This window comes from Peromyscus eremicus, chromosome 10 (assembly GCF_949786415.1).
Source record: "Peromyscus eremicus chromosome 10, PerEre_H2_v1, whole genome shotgun sequence".
NCBI classification, from domain to species: domain Eukaryota; kingdom Metazoa; phylum Chordata; class Mammalia; order Rodentia; family Cricetidae; genus Peromyscus; species Peromyscus eremicus.
The window spans coordinates 78,433,931-78,454,501 of NC_081426.1; the positions used below are offsets into that span (position 1 = coordinate 78,433,931).

General features: G+C 35.4%; 1 pseudogene; it reads right to left on the reverse strand.

The window, feature by feature from the left end:
• Window positions 1-7,492: 7,492 nt before the first annotated feature.
• LOC131920428 (UDP-glucuronosyltransferase 2B7-like) lies at window positions 7,493-19,478 on the reverse strand (annotated as a pseudogene).
• Window positions 19,479-20,571: the final 1,093 nt, after the last annotated feature.

A 20,571-nucleotide genomic window follows, 5' to 3' on the forward strand; every position in this document is an offset into this window, starting at 1 on the left:
CTTGGGAAATCAGATCTTCTGTTCACAGTGTGTTCCCTTTTGTCATTGCTCATCCTTATATCTAAGATGAAAAAGCCATGAGTTAAAATATAACCCAAGTTGGTTAAAGCAAATATAGTAAATGACCGCCTTGAACTTGGGAACTGACTGGAGATAGTAAAAGCAAATATTAATTATTTCATATTTACATATGAGTGTTTAATGTCACATTTTGCAATAAAGCAAATTTAGGTGTCAGTTAACTGTTTGCATAACTTTTCTGTTTGTAAGAGATTTGAGTAGTAGCAAAAACACTGATTTAGTGCAAGGTTAGTCTGAACTTTTTTCTCAACACAGAACCCAAGATGCAGTAATTACACAGTTTGTAAGTATTTCATGTGTATCATTTTTTTAAGATTTTTTTTGGTGAGAATGTCAATTAATGTATTCATTTATATATAATTTCTAAAATAGCTTGACAGTGCACCTAACTAACTTGACTGACAGAAGCCCTGAGAAGCAGATAGGTAAGTGCCTCCTCCTACACATGTCCTTAGGGAAACAATTAAACAGACTTGCCTGAGGGATGTTCTCTCATAAGGCATCCAGTTGCTTCAACTTATCTGGCACTGGCTTTTCATGAGCCCAAGAAGAAGCTGAATAGCTTGAAATCTTAATCTTAGTCCACAAAGGCCTTGAGAAATAGATGGAAACATGTATGTATGCATTCCTTGCTCTCAAGGAAACACCATGACCACCCTTCCTGAGATCAGCAATCTCTGTAAGGTTGCCCACACAGGTCTTGGATACTGACATGTGAGCTGCCTGTGTCTTCTTGTGTGTCTTAGTATTCTGCTGAAGCTCTAAATTTTCAAATAACTCTAGAAGGCATCATCTAGAGAACTTCTTTCATTATAAAAGCTACCTGTGGTATTTAATGTTTCATCACATTGATGGAGTATTTAACCAAATCCAAATTTTGATATTATAGATGTATTTTGTCCTGTGATTTGAAGGGGTCATATCCATCAGTGCAAGCAAAGTCTGTAGGAGTGAATGTGAGGGGAGCATGGGAGAGGGAGACCCCATATCATGGAGAACTGAGAAGTTAATCTTTTCTGGAAATTCCTTCACAGATATACCCAAATATTTCTTTCAGTAGTGCTTTTACCAGTCAACTTAACCATCAACTCAAAAAAAATAAGCAATAAGAGTGAAGAAAGGCCTGATAGATACGCAAACAAGAAATATAATTAATGTTAACATGTCAAATTCTTTAAGTAAATCGAACAGACTATCTAATTCAAACAAGCATCTAATCATGAGATTCTATATATAAGAAAATTACTTCATAGGTAAGAAACACTTGCATTGAATATTGGAAAAATAAATATACAAAAGCATACTCTAAGTAGCAGATACACTTATAAGTGTCAAAAATAGAATCAACTTATAGCGTGAAAAATATAACTTCTAAGATCACTACATATTTACAAAAATGTCAGTTTGACAAATGGAAATCACTATAATGATGCACATCCAATTATATTCCACAAACCTTGGATATGAATAAAAGACTCTACCATGGTAAGAATTGGAGTGTGAACCCCTCATTTAAAATCAATGGGAAGATCACTCAGGCAAAAATTCAGCATAAGAATTTAATATAAACTCAACTGGTTAAACAGACTGTTACAGAAAATTTTATTCAACCGGTACAGGATACACATTCATCTCAACAGCACATGGCACACTGCCTTGGAAATATCATGAATAGGACCACAGAAACAATTCTCAATAAACTGATACAAATGAAAGCACAGTTTATGATCATAGCATAATAAAACAATAATTCAACATTAGAAACATTGCAAGTTGTAAAAACAGAGAATTTGAAAACATTATTTTATATTTCCAGGAATCCAAGGAAGAAATTTAAAAGGAAGTAAAACAGTTTCTTGAAATCAATGAAGGATGGAAGTACAGTCCACCAAATCCTATGAGGTAGGGCAGAAGATGAAAGGGGAAATTTTACAGCGCACATGCCTACATAAAACCAGACAATGTTTAAATAAACTCAAATTGTTTAATTCAGGTCCCCAGACAAGCGAAAGTAATTAAAACAGAAGAAATTAGAATAAGATTCATTCATGAAAGTCCCTGAGGAAAGTGCACCCAAGGGCTGTATTAACAAGTGGAGCTGACAGTAAAAGTGTTAGAATATGCATAATGTAAATGCCCAGTGATGAATGAGTTGTTAATTGAAGACCAGCATATTATGAAGAGAGAAGGATGGATATAAAGCAAAGAACTAATAAATTCTGGAAATAATAAGAACATTCCTTTTTGTATAAGTAATATAATTAAAATGTAATATTTGTGAATGAGTAAATAATAAAATGGCTACTATCAGCATGGATCAGAATTGGTAGGTTTTCTGATTTCTTGAATGAAACTGATTTGTAATGTTACCAATAGGTCACTTCTGATTGTTCTAGAAGTCATCAGTAAACCAAATAGTTGTAAATTTATCTTAATACTCTACAGTGTTTCTTTGTCCCTAAATTGTATGTTAACATTCTCTTTGCTTTAGCTGATTTATTAAACTTAACTATTTTGTGAATTCATTCAATGTTGTTTCAATTTATCTCTTTCCTAACTTACACCATAGTTTTACTCATTACAATAGATAATTTTTTTAAAATGTCTCTAATCAAACTCATAAATCTTTATTAGTCATCTAGACTATTAGTCATCTCACATTGGTCGACCTCATTTCTTCTATAATAATGCTGAGTCACTTTCAACTCGACTCATCAGTTTATCTTAAATAACTCAGCAAAATGAACATTACTCTCTGTACCTAAGAGGAGAAGTATATAAATGTAAAAATTTCAAAAGATATAGATATTTACTATACATGCTCTTTATATGTAATATAAATATATCAAGAAATAAAACTTGAATATAGCATATCTTTGGAAAAACGTTCAGTTATATTATTAGACATATGCTATTTCCATTAATATTTTTTCTTACACATTGATTTAATAAGGACAAATGTCTATCTACCATAATTATAGCGGCAAAACAACTACTGCTTCTGTTTCCTGCTTGACAGTTGTGCATAAGGAATGATGATATTTAAGGGAAACTAGTGGGCCCAAGAATATTAAGTCCTCTATCTACCTGACTCCACTGATCTAACTACTGTAGAAAGAAAATTCAATTTACTTTCATTCTCATTTTACACTTGATGTCAGGTGAATGACCACTGTTGTGGCCACAGAACAACATCAAGCTCCAAATTCACCTTTGTTAGAATTCCTGGATGTTCTCTTGCTCAAATATTTTATTTCCAATAGAATTCCAAACTGCTTACTTATGGTTATCTCAACATGAGGCAATACATAGCTAACAATATGCTACTAGATTGCTAATATTTGCAATGCAAACAAATAAAAATTTTTAAATCATATTAATTGCTAAATCGATTTCTAATTTTCTCTCACTTTCTAAATTTTCTTTGCTAAATATCAAATGAAAATCTTGACATATTATTCTTTTCCCAAATAGCTTAACATGGATCTTTATGAACCTGGGACCTTGTGTGTATAATTTAAAATATTATACATTTTACATACATAATGTATAAAGAAACATAATAGTATGTCTGCAAGACTTATCCTTTAATACCTAAAGATTTCTGCATGTTTCAGTTCAGAATACTATTAGTCATACAATGTGTTCCTGAAGTAGTTGACTCAATTTCATGTGTTTTCAAAATTAAACTCATGCTTCTCTAAGATTTTCACCAATCTCCATGGTGGTTGGTATTTCTACCTTTAAGATTTATATTCAAATTAAACACATATGCCTGGGTTATTAAAGATGTATAATTTTATAAATGAAACAAATCATAAGTAAATTCAATGTTTATTTGTGATGTGATTACATATTTTAAATACTATGGAAGTGGATGAATTTTTAAAAAATAATAGATACAAACAGCATGGGAAAGAATTAGTGAACTTCCTATTTTCTTAGTGAATCTTGACTGATTGTCCTTGAAATGGGTGTTTCCTAAGTATTCTAGAAGGTACCCACAAATTGCATAACAGTTATGACTTTTCTTAATACTTTACACAAGGGGCCTCTTCATTTTTAAACTGATCTCAATTTCTCTTTCTTTCGTAATTCACATCGTATCTACTCATTGAGATGGGTTGGTTGTTTCTAAATGTCATCGTATTAAACAAACAGCTATTGGTTAATTTATACCAGGATACCACACAATGACTGACCTCATTTCTTCTCCAGTGATGTTGCTTCACTGAAATCATGACTCATGATTTAGTTTACATGTTTGAGTAATATAAAAATTACCCTATTTGTACCTACAAGAAAAGTATGCAAATAGAAAACTTCTGAATGAAGACAGATGCAATTAAAACCAATTTTATATTTTCTTATATCTTGAATTAGTAGAGATAAGTATCCACCACACCTAATTCTTTAAAGGACTTCCTATTTTGGTTCCTGTTTGACAGAATCGTGATATTAGATGGAAACTAATAGCCCTCCAACATTGACTCCTCTATTCAACATTGACATAATTATTTCAGTAATTAAACAACAACTATGCTTACATGTCAATTGTAAATATATTTCTGGAAAGCTCATAAATAACTATCAGTGTTGTTTTAATATGATGTCCAACTCTATATTTATCTTTCTATGAATGTCTGCATCTTATATTCCTTTTTAAGCACTTCATTTCTAAAAGAACTCCATGCCCCCTTTTTTATGGTATATTGCCATGATCTGTACCTAAGTAGTAATGGTGCTAGAGAACTAGGGTAAATGTACAATATATTTTTCCAAAAATGTCTCTTGAATTCAAATAGAATGACTCATAATGATATCCTGCTATATCCCTAGATCAGTGTCTCATTCAGCCATCATTAGAGAAGCTTCCTCTTGCAGTACAGGGGAGCTAATACACAGATGCACAACGGGACAATGTATACAGAATGACAAATTTTGAAAACTCAGTCCTAAATGAGATGTCTTCATCAAACCACTACCCTCAGGGCTCAGGGAACATGTTGGAGGAGGATGCAGAAATATTGTAGGAGTCAGGAGGGATGAATGGCATCAAGTAAACAGTTTCTTCAAGACACAATGGGACCAACACATGCATGAATTCACAGAGACTGTGGCCGCATGTACAGGACTTGAACATGTTCAAGCCAATGGGGTCAAAGTACTAAGAGGGGAACACCAGTTCTCATATCTAAACAAGAAGATATGTCCTGTTAACAACTGCTGCAAAGGAAAATTTTATTTTTTTATTCCGAATGGAATTTTATGGGATATATAAACCACATTTAAGTATAAGCCTCATGTCTAGCTGTAGACTGTTGACACAATACAAACCCAATGGTATTTTTGTAGATTTATGTCTCATATTGCTTTGTTTGGGCACTTTTTGTCTTATTGGTCTTTTGCTTATACATTAGGGTTTCTGATTTTGTGTTTTTAAGGATTCTAGGTGTACATTTCTTATACTATTTGTTGATAACTTTTGTAAACTAGGAAGGCATGGAATTGGTTGTGTGGGGAAATAGGGATGATCTTGGGATAGATGAGAGAAGGAAATGATGGTCAGAATATATCGTATGAACTATCAATAAAAAAAGAAAAAAAATGTACCTTGAGATTATTTAGAACTATGTACTCAATCTGCTGTCCTACTGTGTGCTTAGCCTGCTTAAGTTTAACCTGCGATTAAGAAAGCAATGACACCAACCTCATCATATCTTCCAGTCACTACCTTTCACACCTAAGAGAAGTGTGTAGCTTTAAGCTATGTGTTATGCCATGCTTGTGACCCAGAGTATTATACGTGTGCATATGTATGTGGTGGTAATAATTTTCTGCAAACAGAATCTATACTGATATGACCCTTAAGAGACAAAAATATAAATTTCGAAGGCAGCACTTGGACATAAGTTATTAACCCTGTGTGTGGCTTTGGGTGTTGTTTTAAGTCATTTGGTGTCAGTAAAGTAACTTCTTCCTTTGTTAAACCCCAGTAAAGATGTATATAAAAGTATCTCTGCTCCTTTCCCATACCATGTTTTCTATTTTGTTCAGTAAATATAGACAACAACCTTTGTAAGAGACAAACAGGAAATAAGAAATATGGACAGGCAACAGAGGCAGACACAGATCAGACATATAATAAACAAGCTACAAAGCACAAACTATAGACACACTGAAATCATGGGAGAGATGTGGAAAATTCAAATTTGGGCTCACTCTTCTTTTCAACTACTAGAAGAGGAATTATTTTCTCTCTATATTTCTATTTCATGTGATATTACCACAGCTATTGTCTAGGGTACTAGACTTACAACATTTGGGATACTAACAAATGCAGTTTTGAGTAATATTATATGGCTTACCAATTTCTATTTTCTTTCAGCTCCAAAATTTTGTTTTTCTAAATATTGTATCCTACAAATGCTTCTACTTTCTCAGATGGCTTAATGTTAATCTTCATTAACAAGAAGCAGTGGAGTACATATTTTAAAATATTAAATAATTTATTTAAAAGTTTAGGACAATACCTTCTATTGGTATCTGAATATTTATTTTAAGGCCTTTTTATTGGTGGCTAGACCAAAAGTATGCTTTATCCACCAAAAATTATCCTCATGCCCAACTTCAGAGATCCAGACTTTTAACAGGCAAATCTCACAAAGATACATCAACATTAGATGAGGGTCAGAGTAACCTTGAAATCTTTACTCCTGGCAGAGCATGGTAGTTATTTTAGACCTAATTTGTCAATTATTTTAGTTAATACATCTGGATGATGGTCAAGGGCATGATAATCTCAAACGTGTGGCCTGGGCTGCTATGACTATTGGGAGAGGAAGGGATAGAATGGAGAAATGTCTAACCAAATACAAAATGGAGTCAGAACAGCTGTCTTTTTCTTATAGAGTTAGGTTCAATGTATCCTGAATTCTCTTCCCTCTGCTTTGCTGGTTTAAAGAAAATCTGCTTTGTCACTTTTTAAACAGATCATGCTTTGGTTTTCTTTGACAGATACTGAATGTCCATTTCCTTCCATTTTACTTTAAAAAAATGATATATCTGAAAATTCTCAATAAAATGACTGACCTTCTATTTTTTCCTCTGGTAACAGGTTGATGTTTCTGTGATTGTCATTATTCTCAAGATTATTATATCAATAAATTAGTTTGAAATATAATTATGTGATAAAATAAAGATTTGGAATTGTTAATCTTTTAAGTTTTAAACTGTAAAATACATAGATAAACTAAGTAGCCAAATATCTTCTAAATTAAGGAGGATAATCTTGCTGCACTGAATACACAGTGTTAGAACTGAATGGAATAGTCTTCCCCATTATGGCTGTAGATATTATCCATGTGATTAAAGAGCCCTATTTTTTTTTCTTTCTCATCTTTACAAAGAGTCAGTAAACAGTCAAGCAGCATTTTACAGCAAGGAAAGCCATGGCTGCCACACAGGTGAGTAGGAATCCAACCACATCCAGAGAGTGGTACTGGTACCAGGTGAGGTTAAAGGCAAATGGCTTCAGATGCTTGGCCCCTTTGTGGTGCATGACAAACTCAATCCAGAAGACTGCTCTGTCCAGGGGCTTCATAGGCTGGTCGTGGTGATTGGCTGTCAGCCACATAGCTTTCTCTTTATAGCTAAAGGAAAATACCATGCAAATAAACTCAGAGAACAAATTAAAAACATACATGTTTGTTTTTCCACAGGTAGTAGAAGTGATTACAATAAATGTAGAACAAAATAAATTATTTTTTCACTCATCATTAAAGAGATCTTAATATTCAGGCAAAAAATTGCCCACAAAAAATTGAACACACATGAAAAGAAGACAAGGACAAATATTTCTAAGCAACAGACTGGACCTCTAACACCCTAAATACAAACAGAAAAATAAATAGAACTGAATTGTCATTTGTGTTTATGAAACTTGAGTTATCTAGTAAGTAATTATTAGTTTCGTAGGTGTACAAAGTTCATGCCAGTACCACAGTTTAGAGACAGGGACAAATCTCTGTCAAGTTATGGTTGTGGTGCCTATGTAGGCAAAGCTGAGAGGGAACTGGAATTGTTTTGGACTTTGTATTGACCATTTATCAGCGATTGATTATAACTATCATTGTGGGTCATTTCTTTTACTTAACGACCCTGATTGTTCCTTTCTGCCCTTTATATACCTCTCTGTGAATTTGAGCCTTTTGATAAATTATTAATGTCCTCTAGAAAATTTTTTCCTTTTGCAGTTGAGGACATGGCTAATCCAGCCTGAATTCTGATGTGTGCTATACCATAACACAGTAGAACGGCAGTGGAGGTAACATCCTTCCCTGCTATTATAAATATCATAGTGAGAAGACTGTTTCTCATGTGAGAGTGCTTATCTTAATGAGTTTTATAACATAATACATTATTTTTCAAATAAAATAAAACAAACCATGTTCCAGAAAGTGCTGGTTTAAATAACCTATATCTCCTAAAATCCTAGAAACGTTGTGTATAAATGTGTGTTTTTTTAATCACCTCTGTACAAACAAAAGTGTTTTCTTGTTATTTAAAGTCAGTAAAGAAAAGGAAAAATACAGAGAATATTTCTGATGAGAAGAGAGATGATATAATACAACTAATATTGATGTATATACTGAAGATTTGAAAGGTGAATTTTTGTACTTTGCATAGCTTAGGTTTTAAATAAATGTTTTCCAAGTTGTAATTTTGAGAGGAAACTTTTATTATTATTATTATTATTATTATTATTATTATTATTATCCAAAATAAGACAAACACAGCTCTGACTCCTGAGAATCTGCACAGATGTAAAAAGCAGCCTCATCTCTCCCCACTGGTGTTAAATGGGTCAAATATAAAGCCCTAGTTCTTTGCCATTTGTCAGCAATGGAGTCAAAATACTTGCTCAAAATCCTCGGGGAGCATTAATTACTATTCAAAGGAGAGCTTGATTATGTCCGGTTGATTATTATTAATAACATAAGTCATTATAGAAGAATTTTAAAAAGCAAAGAATTATATGCAAAAGAAGTATTTTGATCATTTGTTTCACTAAAATAATGTTTTTAAAACATAAAATTATTCTCAATTAAAGGTTCTATACTTTAAATATCTACAATTCATTTATTTATGTTTAAGGTTTATTTTGTTAATGTTTCTGAATATTTTGCATGCATTAATGTTTGTTCACTATGTGAATTCCTGTTGTGCCTGGAGACAAGAAGAAGGAATCCAATCTTCTGTAAATGGGATTATGTAAGCCTGTGAAGAACCATGTGGGTGCTGGAGACCGAGGCCCAGTCTTCAGCCACAACAGCAGGTTTTTTTAACCACTGAGCCACAAATCAAGCTCTGAATTTTTACATTAACCTCCCTAGTGAAGTCTAATGCTAAAAATGATAGTTCTAATAAGTGATAGTTTGATTATTTGCATTACACTAATGACTTTTTCCAAAATGATGTACTGTCCTTCAAATTCTGTCAATGGTTTTCCACTGAAAGAAGGAAAAGGGAAATTGTTCAGGGTGGTAGCACATGCCTATAGTCTCAGCACTCTGAAGATGAAACAAGAAAATTGAAATTTTAAAAACATATCTCATCTCTATATATAGTCAGACCTACCTTGTCAAAAACCCAGAAAACAGCAAAAGTAATTCCACTGTGACAATCATACTGATTTATCTTTGCCCTATTTATTTTTGCCTTTACTCTTATAACGGCACCTCTGCTATACAACAAATAGCTAAGAAATAAATACTGAATAATGAATGTATAAATGAATAGGTAACTATTCATAAAATCAGATGAAGACAGAGCTCACTGGTAAAGCACATGCCCATCTTGTGTAAAATCCTGTTCAAAGGTAGGACAAATAAATCAGTAGACACATAAGCACATATGGAAGAGGTTATACTCACACAGGATTGTTAATGACTGCCTTCAGTGCATTACGCAAATCTGAACTGGACATCGTGCTGAATTCCAACCCAACAGCGGCTCCTTTGGCTTTCATGTGAGCAACGTTATCACGTTGTTCCCCCAAATAAAGGGATGCCGACCATGGGGATCCCATGATGGATCTCCTCATAGACCCCATTGGCTCCATCATGAATTTCAAAAGCTTTGTAATTTGGGCATTACCTAACATCAGATGACAGACAGTAAATACCCTGAGAAAGCATAAAACAGAACATAGAAAGTGGAAGGACTTTCTGTAGGTATTATGTCTTGTAATTGCATTTAAATTGCTTTTGTATATCAGAGCAACAAGCACCCAAGCTTACATATAACACAATGGAAGATCACATAGCACCTGTTGCATTTGACCTGAGACCTGAAAAAGAAAACCTGATTATTGTTGAAATTATTAAGGCAACTCCACGTAGTTAAACGGAGGTTTATTTTATGGGATAACTCACAAGTGAAGGGATAGGTTGCAGGGTCTGAGAAAGGTGTAGCGCAGTCTGGCGCTGTTCTCTGGAGAACTCTGCACGGTCTACCTCCAGAATCCAGGGTCCAGGAACCAAGAGAGCTGGTGCATCTGGATCTCGGGTCTTCAGGGTCCTCTCTTGGCCCCGCCTTGTAGGCATGACAGTTACTGAAGTCTCAGTGGGGGTTGGAACTTCCAGATCAAAGCTGGAATGGCTACCCACTACACCTGATTGTCAGCTGAACACACTGAAATCATTTAATAGGTCAAGTGAAGCACTGTGAGAAGAGTCCAAGGACGTGTCAGAACTGGTTTTCCTACAGAAACAGTGGGTTCACTCTATTGGGCATAAAAGTGTTTAAGAGAATCAGGAGAGCATATGTGAATCACAGGAAGTATGTGATCACTTCATGATAAAGACTGTGAATCTTTAAGCACTTACAATAGAATAACTAATAATAAAACAGAATGAAGAATGTTTCTTAATGGTATTTGGGAAACAGCTTCATTCAGAAAAAAATGTGATAACTGAACTGGAAAAAGAAAGTTAAACTCAAGTAATTATAGAAAATTCTCTTTCAGGAGCAGTTTCAATTAAAACATACTTTATGTCCAATCAGAAATATTATTATAATCAAAAGATTCCCATTAAAACTCAAAAGACATTTAAACAGCGATATTCCTTTGAATTTTCCATGACTAAAATCTCAGTTGTTTTTCTTTGTGCTATCTATCTATGAGAGATTGCCTTTCACTCATCATTCAGTGTTCCAGCCTTACCCAGAAGGTCGTTCTGGGGGATCCACTTGTACATATGAGTATTTGGTCCTAAATTTTTTGGTTCCTTGCCCTCAAATCTCCATAGAACCTGTTAGTTGTAGGACAATGCTTTATTACAGGAGTCAGGGTTTTCAATGTAGTATTTAAAATTCAGAGATTGTATAACTAAATACCTTTCATAGGACAGATGAGGAAGTGGAAGAAGAGAAATTGAGTATTTAGAATTATAAAAAAAGAATGCAACAGACAGTATAAGCTTATTTTCATATTCATTCAGGTTGAATGTAGTCACATTTTCCCAGACATGTTAGACAAATGAGATAAATAATGTTTCATGGCTATATTTAGATACTGTTTTGTCTCAAAAACTCTGTAATGAAGTGTAACAAATTACCAATGATTCATATTTTGCATATATTTACTATAACAGCTAAGATGAAGAAATTACGTTTACATGAGATGTCTAAAGTTCATGCTACATTAAAATCTTTCAATACAAATTAATATTATTGTGCTAGTGCAGTTATTAAGTAAAATTTACCTCTTCCCTGAACTATCTTTAGCTTACACATAATCCTCAGATAATCTTCAAGAAAAAGGAGCAAGTGAGTTGGCAGAGTACTTTTGTTCTCTGTACTCCTGCTAGTGTTATCTCCAGATCAACATAGTGTCTCACGTCTAAACTACTTAATGTAATTTAGAGTATAATGTTTTTTATCTCTCACATACTAAATACTTGAATTGTCTTTCATATATATTTGGTATCTCAACCTCAAGAGAAAGCAGCAAGTGACTGGGCAGAATTGGTTGTTTTTCTGTACTCTTGCTAGCAATACCGTCAGAATACCAGAATTCCTCACTGTGTCCATTAACCACTCTTCTCTGTATTCATGAAACTTTTTTTATCAGTGCCACTGTCAATCAAAAACTCATTCTGTATTATTGGATAATTTACCATGTATAACTTTTACTTAGAGCTATCATAATTTTAATATATTACATACTAAACATCTGTAGTTAGCCTTTCCCAGATTTTAACAGACTTGATATATAGTGCATTCCATGGGAGCCCATTACCTCCACCTTTTGGGGAATCTGTGCAAAGGATGATGCAATTTCCTTAGCCTTTTCTTCTGTCAAATTTCTGTCATTGACCCCAGAGAAAACACCTTCACACCATACTCTCCAGAGCTCTAAATGAAGTTTTCCACTTCTTCTAAAGAATTTGTTTCATCAGGAAATAACAATAATAAATACAACTGAACAGGTTATTATGAAAATGTTTGTATTAAATATAAAAGGTTACAAATTATTAGAGGATTATACCAGGTAAAAGGCACAGAAGACGAAATATTCCATCTTATAAACTTCATATTTTATAGATATCCATACTAAGTATATTCACATTGTTGTAAAACTAATAGTCCTGATACTTTCATTTGAAACAATATAGACTTCATAGTCAGTAAGAATTATTAGAGGTGTTCCTAAAATTATTATCCTCACTTAAATTTATTTTTTATCTTATAAAAGTATGATTTTAGTTTTCTTTGTTGCTCTGTTTCCTGGAAAACTTCTTATAATAGTTGTTTGGTAAAACAAAGTCTAATGATGTGTCATATACATGCATAAGTTAGCTCATGTAAATTCTAGTGTTGTGTTATACACACACATAAGTTATTAATCTAAATGTCCCCTCATGGCTCATTCAGAGTTATTAAATATATTTGGTACTATAATTTTAAAGGTGTAATGTACACACGTTTAAGTCTTATAATCATCCTTTAATATTGTGTAGAAGTTGAGTACTTCCAATGTTGACTGTATATACAACTGATGTATATAGCAAGTATGCACACTCTAACTGCTTCTCTTTATTATTCAAATAGATATCCTATACAGTGATATGGTAGAGGAATTCATAAGACACACATTAAGAAATTTCTTTTTTTCTTTATTATTATTATTATTATTAAGAAATTTTCTATTCACTTTACATACCAACCACAGATTCCCCCTCCCTTCCCTCCTGTCCCCCAACCTTTCCCTCCAAACCACGCCCCATTCCCACATCCTCCAAGGCCAGGCCTCCCATGGGGAGTCAGCAGAGCCTAATACATTCAGGTGAGGCAAGTCCAAGCCCCTTCCTCAGCACCAAGGCTGTGTAAAGTGTCCCACCATAGGCAGTGGGCTCCAAAAAGGCTGCTTATACACTAGGGAGGGATTTTGATCCTGCTGTCAGGGGACCCCTTGAGCAGATCAAGCTACAGAACTGTCTTGCCTATGAAGAGGGCCTAGTTCAGTCCCATGGAGGCTCCACAGATATTGGTCCACAGTTCATGAGTTCCCACTAGTTTGGTTTGGCTGTCTCTGTATGTTTTCCCGTTATGATCTTGATGCCCTTTGCACATAGAATCCCGCTTCACTCTCTTTGACGGACTCCTGGAGCTTGGCCTGGTGCTTGGCTGGGATCTCTGCATCTGCTTCCATTAGTTACTGGATGAAGGCTCTATGATGACAGTTAGGGTATTCACCAGTTTGATTTCCAGATTTTTAAATTTTTCTTCCTGTATTTGTTCTTTGATAATTGTGTGCAAGTCCATCCATTGACTTACAGATTCATAATTTTGTTCTTAATAGGTGAATAATTTTTTTATTGTATAAAATAGCACATTTTCATTATCCATTAGTCAGTTGACGGGTGTATAGATGAGTGTATAGGTTGTTTCCATTTCCTTGCTGTTGTGAAATTAACATATTAAACATTGATGTCTAAATATAATTATAATATGATACAGAATCCTTTGGGTATATGCCTAAGAGTGCTATTATCTATTTTTAGGTTTTTGAGGATTCTACACACTGATTTCCATGCACAAATTGAAAAATCATCTCAAGTTTCATATGCAAACATAAGTGACCCAGCACAATCAAAACAATCCTGAAAAAACAAAACTGCTAGAGGTATCACCATCCCAGATTCCAAGTTGTACTGTAGAACTGTTAGAGTAAAGCCAGCACTGTACTGACATAAAAACATACGGACTGATCAGTAGAATAGAGAAGACAAGCACAAACCCACATTCTTACAGCCACCTGATATATGACAAAGAGGCCACTGATATTGACACAGAGGCCACCAATATACATTGATAAAAGACAGTATCTTTAAGTAGTGGTGCTGGTCAAGCTGAACAGCTACATGTAGAAGAGTCAAACTGGATCCTTATCTCTCACCCTTCATAAAACTCAACTCCAAATGGATCAAGGACCTCAATGTAAGACTTGATCATCTAAATTTGATAGAGGAGAAAGTAATGAATAAACTTGAAAACATGGTCACAGGAAAGGACTTTATGAACAGGACTCCAGTACCACATGCATTAAGATCAACGATTAATAAAAAGGACCTCATGAAACTAAGAAAAAAATCTGGACAACAAAGGACACCATCATTTGAGTGAAAGAGAAAAGTTACAGAAAGGAGAAAATTGTGACTAGCTATACAGCTGTCCTGTTTTTGTTTGTTTTTGTCGACTTGACACAAGCTGGAGTGATCTGGGAAGAGGAACATCAACTGGTAAAATGCCTTGATCCAGATTGCCTGTAAGTCTGTTGCGAATTTCCTTAATTAATTGATGATTGATTGATTGATATGGCCAGGTCCAGCACACAGGGGTTTGGCCCACCTCTGGGAAGATAGTAATAACTTGTGTTAAAAAAAAAAACTGATGTAGGGAGAAGAAGTCATAAGGGATATTAGTAACTACCCACTTTAAGAAACCCTGTAATACACATACACACAGACTCACACACACACACACACACACACACACACACACACACCCATACACACTCAAATACATGCATGCACACACATAGGAATATGCACATATATACACACTTGCAAACGTACACACACATACATTCACACAAACACACACACACACACATATATATATACATAGACACACATATACACACACACACATATATATATATGCAAACACATATACAAACATACACATACATACATGCCCTCCCACTCAAACACACACATGCATTCATACATATACACACAAACACAAACAAACACACAATGAAAATTTACGAACTGGGCTCACAATGTCTTCTGCAACAATGAAAAGCCATCTAAAAAAACTTGATATCAGGCATAAAACCCCCTGGTGAGTCATTAGCCAGAGTTGTATAAGATACTCTCCAAACATTACAGACTATTGTTATTGCCCTTGGTTGCCTCCTGTAGGTGGAAGGTAAGTCCCTGGTGCCGAAGAAATCATGCACTTCAGACACAGGGCCCAGAGACCCCTGAGTTGCAATTGATCTGAAAGTCTTCTATATGAGTACTAGCTTTCTGTACCAGAAGGCACCATGCATTCTTCCAAAGGAGGGGAGCAACCAACAGTCCTACCCAGATATGCTGTCTATGAATCCTAACAGTAGCCAGCATGGCAGAAAAACCCTAAGAGTGTAGTAGTGGCATGCATATCTTGGCAATGACCAACAGCTCTCTAGATTTAAGGCCCATTCAATAAGATGGATATCATGCCAAGTACTAGAAACCCAGTCAAGTACCCAGGGCTTGTAAAGTCATGGATCTTGGAGAAGAACCTTCAAATGCCAATTTACAAAACTAGCATAATATTGAACTACATTCTCAGTATTTGTCCTTATAAAAATAGGTAAGTTAAGTGCAGTCTTCATTCCTCACTAAGGAAACTTCTCTTTTCATCAGACAGAAACTCTTACAGAAAACCACAACCAATTGAAATGCAGAGTTGGAGAGCATTGTATTCATCTACAATGTAACTCCCTCAACAAAGGATCATGCGTCACTGCTGAGGAGACTGTGAAATATATTGGAAAAGCCAGAGTAACAATGCGTTTGCTGTCAGATTGTGTCTCCTAGGAATGTTAGCAACTCCATGAGGTCTCATGAACATGACTGTCTATACATGTGATGAACAAGGACAAGAACAGATATACTAACTTGGAAGGAGGAATGCTCATAAGGCCTCAATCATATACAAAGAACTACAAGCTGAGAAACAGTTTTAAAACTTTTCAACATTCTTAGCCATCATGAAACCATGAATTATAACTACTTTGAGTTTTGATGTTATCCCAATAAGAAGAGCTAAGATTAAAGGAAAAAAAAAACAAATAATGGCAAACCCTAACATAGATTTGAGGGGATAGGAAAACATCATTGACCATTCATTTACACTATTAATAGAGACACCATGATATAAACTCACAAAAATCACAAAACTTACATAATCTTATATCAAAAAAAGGAAACCAGTCCTGGTGTAGGTCAAAAAGTTGGAAACTGAATCCTAAAACATCAAACAAATAAGAGAATGAGTATATCTAATACCAGAATGGGAGCACAATCAGCCCTTCCATGTAGCTAGCTTAAACTTAGCTTTCAGAGAATACAGATCAGCAAGATCTTGTTATTATTCTCCTGCTATTTATATTGGCAATATTTGTTGCTTGATGACCCTTAAGAGTTCAGAAGTCACTACGTGGATTGCTGTAGGATAATTCTCTTGTGTACTGTAAAGATTTGTTACTAAAATTGGTTTAATAAAATGCTAGTTGGCCAGTAGTCTGGCAGGAAGTGTAGGTGGGGCGACCAAACCAAGAATGCTGGGAAGAGGAAGGGCAGAGTCAGGAGTCGCCAGCCAGATGCAGAGGAATCAAGATGAGAATACCAGACTCAGAAAAGGTACCAAGCCTTATGGCTAAACATAGATAAGAATTATGGGTTAATTTAAGCATAAGATCTAGTTAGTAATCAGCCTGAGCTACCAGCTGAGCATTTGTAAGTAATATTAAGCTTTCAAATCAATTATTTGGGAAGCAGCTGCTGGGTACTTGGGAGTTGCTGGCCAGACAGAAACTACTACCTACAGTGGAAGGAGGGTCTTCATGAGTACTGAATAGTCAATACTGCACCAAAAGAAAGGACCCAATGAGATTCTATTTTGTGATTTATGAGTTTCTGCCTAAAAAAGAAATATATATATATATATATATATATATATATATATATATATATATATATATGATAGGAAGGAAGGAAGGAAGGAAGGAAGGGTGAGAGGAAGAAGTATGTCTGAAAGTATTGCTAACTAGTCTGCCAAATCTTCAGCTCAGTTGAGTAAATTACCAGACAGGGAATTGGTATATACATAAGAGCATAAAATTAAAGCAATGAATTTAACATATCCTAAGGTCAACTTCTCATAGTCATGCAGTTGGACATTAATTCTACTTGACTTCTCAGAACTTTAAGCTCTAATCAGAAACACAAAATGCTGAGTCACAGAGTTAAGCTGCAAGTATTAAATTTTATCACATCACTAGAACTGTAAATGTTAGCATCCGTTAACATGACTCAACAAAATATTGTCAGTTATCTCTAGACACACCAGCTCAAAAGCTTGTTTACTTAGGGCTGTAATCTAAATGTTGGTATCCGTTAACATGACTCAACAAAATATTGTCAGTTATCTCTAGACACACCAGCTCAAAAGCTTGTCTACTTTCAAAGTCTATGTTAAAATGCAATGTCCAACATTAAATCAGATTAAAACACTTTTATTGTTTTATAACATGCTTACTTCATTATAACTGCCACAGATTGAGGCTTTATGACACACTATCTTGCAGTTTCCTAAAGCATGATCTGTACTTTATTACTGTAGTAGACTTTATGACTTACTTTGATTTTACTTTTTGCTTTTACTCTTTCTCTTACATCTTCCTACTTCAGACAAAGATAGAGCTACCCTTCTCTTTTCGGGCTGATTTTTTGGTGTCTCTTAAAGACATTTGGCTGGGAAGGTACCTGGACTCAGAGTTGGTGTATCCCATTCATCTTTCTCTCTGAATAACTCTTTAAGAAGCATAGGGCCATGACTTTTTCAATATGTAAGCAATACAAATATGATCAGATTGTATATCAAGCATATACCACATAATACAAATCAGAATTTCATAATTTTTTATACTGTATCAAACTAATCTACTAAACCAACTTGAACTTCTCTGATAGCATCTTTAGAGGGTGCCACACTGCCTTTAGGAATTTTGCTAGCGAAAGCAAGCTAGAGGACATCACTTAATTATTCTATATGCTTGTCTGCAGTACTATTATAATGTTTAAATTTACATTGTACTTATTAATACATTCCTTTTTAAAAATGATAATATTAGGCTGAAAAGATGACTCAGCAGTTAAGATTACTAGCTTCTTTTCCAAAAGACCCAGATCAATTTCCAGGAACCACATGGTAGCTCACAACCATCTGTAATTCCAGTCCCAGGAGAGATGACACCAGGCAGCCCAGATAGAGCCAAGCTAAAGATAGTGCTAATGATGTGCTAATGAACTAACCACAAGGTAGCACTGATATGTGAGTAAACAAGATGTAAGCTGTGACCCCTAATAGCAAGAAGCTAAAGCAAAATGAAAAGAGACAAGCCTTGGAACTTTGGAAGTAGCCCCTTGGATCACGTGCTGTGCTCTTTCTGAGAAACAGCTTATTGAGCCTTCCTGTTGATACTCATCTGCAAGAGGACTTTGAAACTGGCCTGTGTGTGACCCTAGATTTGGTTACCATCACACTTCCAGCATTGTTGCTAAGCTCACACATGCCCAGTTGTGCTCTCAGAGACCTCTTGGACCCTCACATGTGCTGGCCTGACACAACTGATCAGGACCATGGCTTCCTAAGCATCCTCATGGGAGATTTCCCAATGGAAACCTGTAGCAGCATTTTCTGCCTATCAACTATTCCCTGCTTGGTGAGGTTTTTGCTTGACTTTTATTAACATGACATTATAAGAAATGTTTGTTGTAATAAACCGAGTATATTCAAAAGACAAATCTTGTGTGTGCATGCTAGTTGCTGAGGTCCTCACAGCCCACTGGCCATGCCCTCTGAATCCTCACTCTTACTTGGTTGCCTAATTCAAAATCGTACAGCTGATAATAAAGTGCAATTTTGAGAGCAACATTTAACCTTAACCATAAACTTTGGTCTTTGACAAAAAATGCTAACTGGGCAAGGATGTTTGCCAGGTAGTGTATTTCCAAATTTATTAAATATAGAACTTTCTTTATTTCATTCAGCATTTCGACAAAAAAGACAGTATATTTTATTTACATTTCCCCCCTCTTTTACAATACAATTTCATTCTTTTCTTAAATTCCACTTCACATTGTCTGCTTTTCCTATTCTGAGGCAATTATCAATACGATATTATAATAAAATGTATGAATTTTTTAGTTAATTGTTTTTTAAATTAATGATTGAACTAACTCCCTCATATACATGTAATTACCCAACATCCAGCTGTAATCATGACACCTACGAATATGAGAAGGGGGGACAGGATGAGATCACTACTCTTTTCAATTTTTTTCACACTATTATTTCATAATAGAATGTGGGTGATTTCTTTGTTTAAATTTCTTCCAATAATTTTTTATTGACTCTTTGTGAATTTCACACCCTGCACCCCAATCCCACTCATTTCCCAGTCCTTCCATATCTGCCTTCCACCCCTATAACTCAACCACACACACACAAAAATTAAAATTACAAAAAATCTCATAGTAGAAGCTGCAGTGTGCCATGGTCTCTCATGCAGTATACTCTTTTGTACAAACAGCTTACTAGCAAATGCTCATTGCAATGAGTCGTTGGTCTGGTTCAAGGCCTCTGGCTTCTGCTACACTATTGGTACTGGACCCTCCCTAAGACTCCTTTAGGATATCCTGTTGTTGCCCTGTGTCATGGAGATCCTTCAACTTTGGTTCTGCTGGTCCAGGCCCTTCATGAACTCCAGCAGTTCATAGATGCTGGTTGGGCCAGCTCAAAGCCCTACATCTGGGCCTGGGTGGTAACTGAGTTGGTCAGCCCTCCAGCTCTCCCTTGCCCATGACATCAGAGCCAGCTCTCCCATAATGCCCAGGCAAGGACTGGGGCTGTCTCTCCTGTGCCCATGCTACCTGGGCCAGCTCTTCTACACTGCCCAGATGAGGGGCAGGGCCAGCTCTCCCATACCAAGTTATGAGGCTAGCTCTTCCACACCTCATCCAGAGCCAGCTCTCCCACACTGCCCAGGCAAATGGGGCAGGGCCTTCTCTTCTGTGCTCATGTCACTGCTGGTGCTACTGTGTGGTGGCTGATGAGTGGTTGGACCAGCTCATCACAGTACTCAGA